This window comes from Stegastes partitus, unplaced genomic scaffold (assembly GCF_000690725.1).
Source record: "Stegastes partitus isolate 25-593 unplaced genomic scaffold, Stegastes_partitus-1.0.2 Scaffold105, whole genome shotgun sequence".
NCBI lineage: Eukaryota > Metazoa > Chordata > Actinopteri > Pomacentridae > Stegastes > Stegastes partitus.
Window position 1 is genome coordinate 22,518 of NW_007577836.1, and position 6,693 is coordinate 29,210.

At 43.4% G+C, this 6,693-nt stretch overlaps 1 pseudogene; it reads left to right on the plus strand.

The window, feature by feature from the left end:
• Positions 1-751: 751 nt before the first annotated feature.
• Positions 752-1,058, plus strand: LOC103354361 (nicotinamide riboside kinase 2 pseudogene; annotated as a pseudogene).
• The last annotated feature ends 5,635 nt before the right edge of the window (positions 1,059-6,693 follow it).

Sequence of the window (6,693 nt, forward strand, 5' to 3'; positions counted from 1 at the left end):
CAGAGCTAAAAGTAGAGAAAACATGTGACTCAACAGGCAACGTTAATGCTGATGTTGCTCCATATCGCAGAATTTTGCCACTTCAGCTATTAAATTGAATATTTAGCCCTGTTCACGTGGCGCTAGTATCACCTGGAGACTAATTTGTAATAACTGCAGAGGTCGACTGTGATCTTAACAGCTCGCAAAACTGACAATTTGTAAACCCTAATTTGTAAAGTAAAAATCCCACTGCGACTTACCGACCACATTTAACTCAACACAGAGGCCCTGTGATAATAATAGTCCCATGCAAACTGGCCTTTAGGGTGATTTCACATTATTGATAATCAGGAGGTTTTATTTTTGTTTTTTGTTCCTTTCTTCTGCTGCTTTCCAGCTTGAGAACTACGAAGGCTGCCTTGGAAACTATAAATAAAAATGCTGGAGATCTAGTCACAGAAAGAGCAAGTTCAAGTCCACGAGGAGAACGCAGACGGACAACATGCATGGCAGCGTGTTGGAACTGAATATTTTGCTGTATGTCTGTGTAGACTTGCAGTCATCCAGGTCATGGTAATCTGAGGAGCTTCAGGAGAAAAACATCTGGACACATGTTTTAGGTTGTTGAAGACGTTCAACCTGTCATCCAAGAAGCTTCCTCTGATGAACTGGACATGAACTGAAGAAGCCTGAAGAAGTGCAGCTGCTTTGTTGACTGATCAAGAACCTGCCCAACTGCTGGGTTGACTTCTTCAAGTCTGCTGTGGACATGGACGCCATGATGAGTACGATCTACGCATGGCTGGAGAACCCGGTGAAGATTGAGAGGCGTTAATAACACCCTGGATACAGAGATCGGCCCGAAGTCCGACCACAAGGAGGAGGAGGAGACTCACATCCTTACTGTGGAGGGCTTCCTGCTTTACACCTACAGACCTCTGATCAACGTGTTGAACCAGCGTTACTTTATTTCCATCCCATATGAAGAATGCAAAAAAAGGAGGTGCGACAGGAACTACACGGTCCCAGACTCCCCCGTTCTGTTCCACGGCCACGTCTGGCCCATGTATTTGTAACAAAAGATAATGAAACTGGAAATATTTTGATGTCCTTGGATGTGTTAAGGTCAACGTCAGCAAGTCAAACAATGCTGTGTGACTGTGCCTCACTAAGCACAGATGTGGGTCGCCATGTAACACCAGTCCCATGTGACCAGGTCATATGACAAAACTGTGCTTACAGCTTGTTGCTAAAAAATCCAGTAGAGCGCCACTGTTAGCACTCAAGTTAGGAACAACACCTTAATGATCAGTCATGGGCTATTTGTGTTGCCTTAAACATCCATCCATGCATCATCATATAGATGATTAATACTCACTAGGGTCATGGGGGGCTGGAGTCTATCCCAGCTGACTCAGGGTGAAGGCAGGTTCACCTGGACAGGTCACCAGTCTATCACAGGGCTACACTTAGAGACAGACAACCAAGCACACTCGTATTCACACCTACAGACAATTTAGAATCACCAATTAACCTCAACATGTTTTTGGACTTGTGGGAGGAAGACGGAGAACCCGGAGAGAACCCACGCTGCACGGGGAGAACATGGAGACAGAAAGATCCCGGGTGTCCTCATCGAGATGCGAACCGGCGACCTTCTGGCTGCGAGGCAACGGTGCTAACCAACTGCACCACCTTGCAGCCCTGCCTTAAACATAGTTTAGATTATATATTTTCTTTACTGAGAAGAATAAAAATCAAAGCCTGTCTATGCTGTTCTCATTATTTCCCAGTCCTACTCATTACCTATAAGCTTTTCAGAATGCAGCCCACTGAGCTTCTGTCTTTTTGCCCCCTAATGGTGAGAAATTGCTTAATGCACTTATTGGCACCGCTCCATCATAAAACGTGTACATACTGTGCATACATGATCAACACGTCAGCGCGTGATTGGATATAAGGTCAGCGTTCCTGTTACGCTCGTGTTCATTTTGCCCCAGTGAGTGACTGTGCAGCGAGCCTCCCTGTAATGAGGCCCGCCTCGTACTGGTTTCCAGTCTCACCTCTGGCCTTCTGGCCTTCTGGAGATTCTCAACTATTTCCTTTCTAATCCTCATTCCACACGCTCTTCCAGCTCATTGCACATGCTGTACGTGGCGCTGGCTGGCTGACATAAACGCACAGCGGCTCAGGCACGGACACACAAACAGACATTGTAAAGACACACACTGAAACTGGTGGAAAAGCGCTGAAATATGGAGGTCGTTACTGTAAACCTGGCGGAATAATGTAATCTGACTTCATCTGAATATTTTTAGAAGTGCTTTAAGGACTCATGTACTTTAAAGAAGCAGCGAGGAGTTGTCCGAGGTCGTCTGCAGCAGTCCAAGGAGACGATGTTTATTTTTTATTGTGGCACAAGAATATAATTTCTCATCTAGAGTCAGGTCCTTTTTTCTTTTTTCTTTTTTCTTTTTTTTTTAACATAAAATCTCATCTGCAGTAATCACCCACCAGCAGCAGCACTCCTGAGGAGGTGAACAAGGCAGTCACTATGGCAACCTCCGAGACCTGCAGATGTGCTTAGTGTAATGGTCTCACATTTGGTAATCCAAAATTTGTTTCAAACTGACAAATCCTCCAGGAGCGCCGACTTTCACAAAGCGCGGCGTCTTTATTCTCCGAGGAGCGAGCGAGATTGTGGCGAGTAGCGGCTTTCTAATCATAACTCCAAAAAAAAATCAAACTCTCTTTTGTGCGGCGGCAATTTAACACGCGAACCGTCGGTTTCGCCGTCTTTTGTTCGCTTGCACCTGTTTGAGCGTTTTGTGGCCAAAATTAATTTTCTGTTGGATCCATTGAACCTCATTGTGTGCTTGATAGTAGCAGAGTGCAATCTTGGTTTCAATTTTTAGCCCGAGATGCGGCCTGCGTTCGTCCTCACTGAATTTGTGGCTTGTAAAAGTGCACATAAATCTACCACATGGGTGCAAAGAATCGTATAAACCTGAGCATAATGTGAATGCATGACTTTGTTGCGCCGTTCAAGGACACAAAAAGTTGTGCGCGTTGTGTTGCATCAACACCACATGTGGCAAAGACATGAGCCACGGTGTGACCGTCCCCCCCGCGAGGAGGCTCAAACAGGGCTGACATACTAATTAGCAAGAATAGATGGATAAAGCTACACCTGGTGGACCGCATGCTGCAGAGCCACAGGTTAAAACACATCAGCCGTGAAGCAGATAATTATTCTGTTATCGTATTATTTATCTTTTGATGTGGCTAATTCACGGTTTGGAGCTCTCCTCGAGCCGAATGTTGTGTCGCGTAACGAGCAGGTGACCAAGAGGACGGGCAGTGAATCCACCGTTCAAGATGTCACCGATATGCAAAAGAGTGAAGCGAGCCGATTTCGGAAGCTTAGCGAGAGTTTTAGATTGTTATCCAGCGCGCATCGGGGAGGCTAATTCAAGTCCTGCAACAAACGGTGCAGAGATGAACCTGTGCACACCTGTCCACATGCAAACGTAAAGACGGAGTTTTTCCAAATCTCCATTTTGGCCGTTTTCAGATCTGATCGTTTTTGGTGACTTGTTGCTTCATGTAGACCAAAGGCCCATTGAGATATCACCGTCTTTGCTACATGTAAATGGGGCCTTATTTTTATTTTTTTTATTTATTATTTTTCCTTTATTTAATCAGGTGGGTTAATTGAGAACAGATTCTCATTTACAATAACAACCTGGCCAAGAGGCAGCACAGAGCAGAAAATACAGTAAAGGCAATACATCCATAAAAAACAATACACAAACAAAACAGAACAACAAAAGGCTTTGGAGATAAAATACACTAAAAGCAGGTACAGGACTCAGTAAATAGTTCCTACACCATATTTTTTAAAAGAAGATAAAGGTGTAAAGACACTGAGTTTGAGTGTTTTTTGTAACTGGTTCCAGTCGAGAGCTGCAGAAAACTGAAATGAATAGCAGCCAAAGATAATACGGGCTTTGGGGATGAGGAGGTGGATGAGGTTGCTGTTGCGAAGTGATCGGCTGATGTGACAGGTGATGAGTAGTGAACGTAGGTATGCCAGAGTTTGACCTATAATAGTTTTTGGCCTTAGTTTCTAATCCAGTACAGTTTTTTGGCAAAACAAATCGACCAATCCACACTACACTGTTTCAACGTGACCCGTGCATGTTCAAGCTTCTGCACGGGACAATGGGGAATGAAAAGACAGGGGGGCAACGGCAACAAAAGAGGAAGTAAATCTGGTACATGTTAACTGTCTCAACTATCAGCCCACCAGAGTAACAGATTCCACCTTTAACATGCTGAAAAAAAACATCATCAGAACCCGAGCAGAGCTGCTACAACAACCCAATTCATTATTAATCACGATGCAGTCAGCAGCAGCACCTAACATGGCCACAACACAACAATTACACAGCCAGCGGTGTTGGCAGCATAACCGTTTACTCCACCGAGAGCCGCAACATCTTACCGACGTTTAGTACACAAATAGCTTTTTCTTACCTTGATGAAGTGAAGTGAAGTGAAGCTGGTCCCAGAGCCGCCTCCAGAAAACACAGTCGAAGAGCAAACAACTGGAGCAGCAGCAGGTATCGAGGTAACGAAGCCGTCTGCAGGAGGCAGCATCAGGTGTGTTCAGGTAAGTAGTGCAGCACCTGGTGAAGTGGAGCCAGCAGAGAGTTGGAGGTTTTAAATACAGTCTTGACTCGATAATCTGACGCTAAATGCAAAACCTTCTGTTATGTTGGATAGCAAGAGTGTCGGATTGTCAAGACGGAGGTCCAGATACAAGGAGGGCTTGATGCTGGAAGGCTCATTAGTTGGTAATATTCTTGTTCATAGCTGTTATAATAACTAGTAGGGCTGGTCCCAATAGCACTTTCTGCTCTCTGGATATTCAGGCACAATTAATGATGAATATCTGAATATTCGTCGCGGTCACGGGACACTTCCACCCCGGGGCAGCGCTCTGACGGGGTGGAAGTGTCCAGAACACACAGTCGGTATGTTAAGGCTATTTTTATGGGTTCTATTTGTTTTTCCTAAAAACCTGTTGGATAGCAAAGTTTAGGATTGTTAAGGGTCAGATTATCGAGTCACGACTGTACTCACCGTATTGAGTTTGCTTCCAACAAATCACCAACAAAAGGGAGAAAAAAAATCACATTGTAGTCCAACAATGCAGCGGTACAGAGAAGAATACGAACAGACCTGCATATGTGATGATAATAACTGTAAGGGAGGAGGCTTCAGGTGAACAGAGATCGTCATTAAATTCACACAAGTGATTATTTACAATAAGCCAACTGTGTTTTTGCATTACAAGTTTTCTAAATGTTAAGTTTACATTTGCAAATGACATATTCTGTAACTAAAATACATAAATTTACAGTAATTTCCAGGAGAGAAATGTGAAAACTGAACAAAGTCAGATTCGATTTTCTTGTTTCGTTTTGTTGACATATCAGAACATTTTTATTGAAGGATTATCGCTCCATGAATCAGAAAATAGTCACAACACCAAGAAAATCCATTTTTGGACATATTTTTAGGAATAAAATGTTGTATAAAATTAGGCTATGAATGATATATGAAAAAAAAATCCCGCCGGTAAAACCTTCAGAACATTGCTGGAACGTGTTGATGTGTGTGTGTGTGTGTGTGTGTGGAACCGAAGTACAGAGTTCTGGAGAATTTTTATTTTTATTTTTTTTTTAACTGATTACTTACATCAAGACAATTATTTTTTGTTTTACAAGTTTTCAGATATTTTGTTTAAATATACAAATGAGCTATTATCTAATCAAACATGTTATTTTGTGTGAAAGTGCCGCAAAATCAGCACTGAAATATGATTTTTTCTTTCTACTAGGGCTCATCGAAAGGAAAATCTCCCCCCTAGAAAACCCCTTTTTCACATAAAATACTGCTGAGAAATAAGCCAGTGGAGGCCTGGAAGGTATAAAATCAACCTGAAGATGTCGGGTCTGCTTTGGAAAATGTTCAGCAGCAAGGAACGGTATATGCAATTTGTAGTTAATGAGCTACAACAAGCAAAATCACTGATATGGCTCATTTTATGGTCATTTTACTGTCGTTTTTATTGCGTCTATAGCTTTTTATGTGATTTCTGACTGAATTATTATGTTTTAGAATTAGAGTCTACTTGCACAAAGCCGATTTTTTCCTTTTTTTCAGAAAAAGGGGTCAAACAAAGGCAGCTCTGACAGCATACATCTCTTTTTTTTCCATCTTCTGAATGAGCGCAATATTTACACAGTCAATATAAAATGGGCCCCCAGCGGTCACAAAGTTTACCCATCTCCCTGCCTCTCCACGATCTCCCCCCCATCAGTCATCAGAGCTGTCAGCGCCAGATTCATAATCAACACCGGGTCCGTTCTGTCACCTCTCCGTCCACCTCTCCATTCGCCGTCTCTTAATCAGGGAGGGAACCTGTGGGGGTGTAATGTGGACATAAGTCTTTTTCTAAATGTGGTGCGCGGGTTGACAGAGGAGGTCGCCTTTCCCTTCCATCAAAGGAAGTCGACACACTCGGGGGACGGAAAGCACACACGCCGGCGCCGTCCTCCTCCGGAACGGCTAATATTTATGTAAATGCGAAAAACATACGAGGGAGACAAATTTAACCGTCTGTCACGGCACAGTCGACTG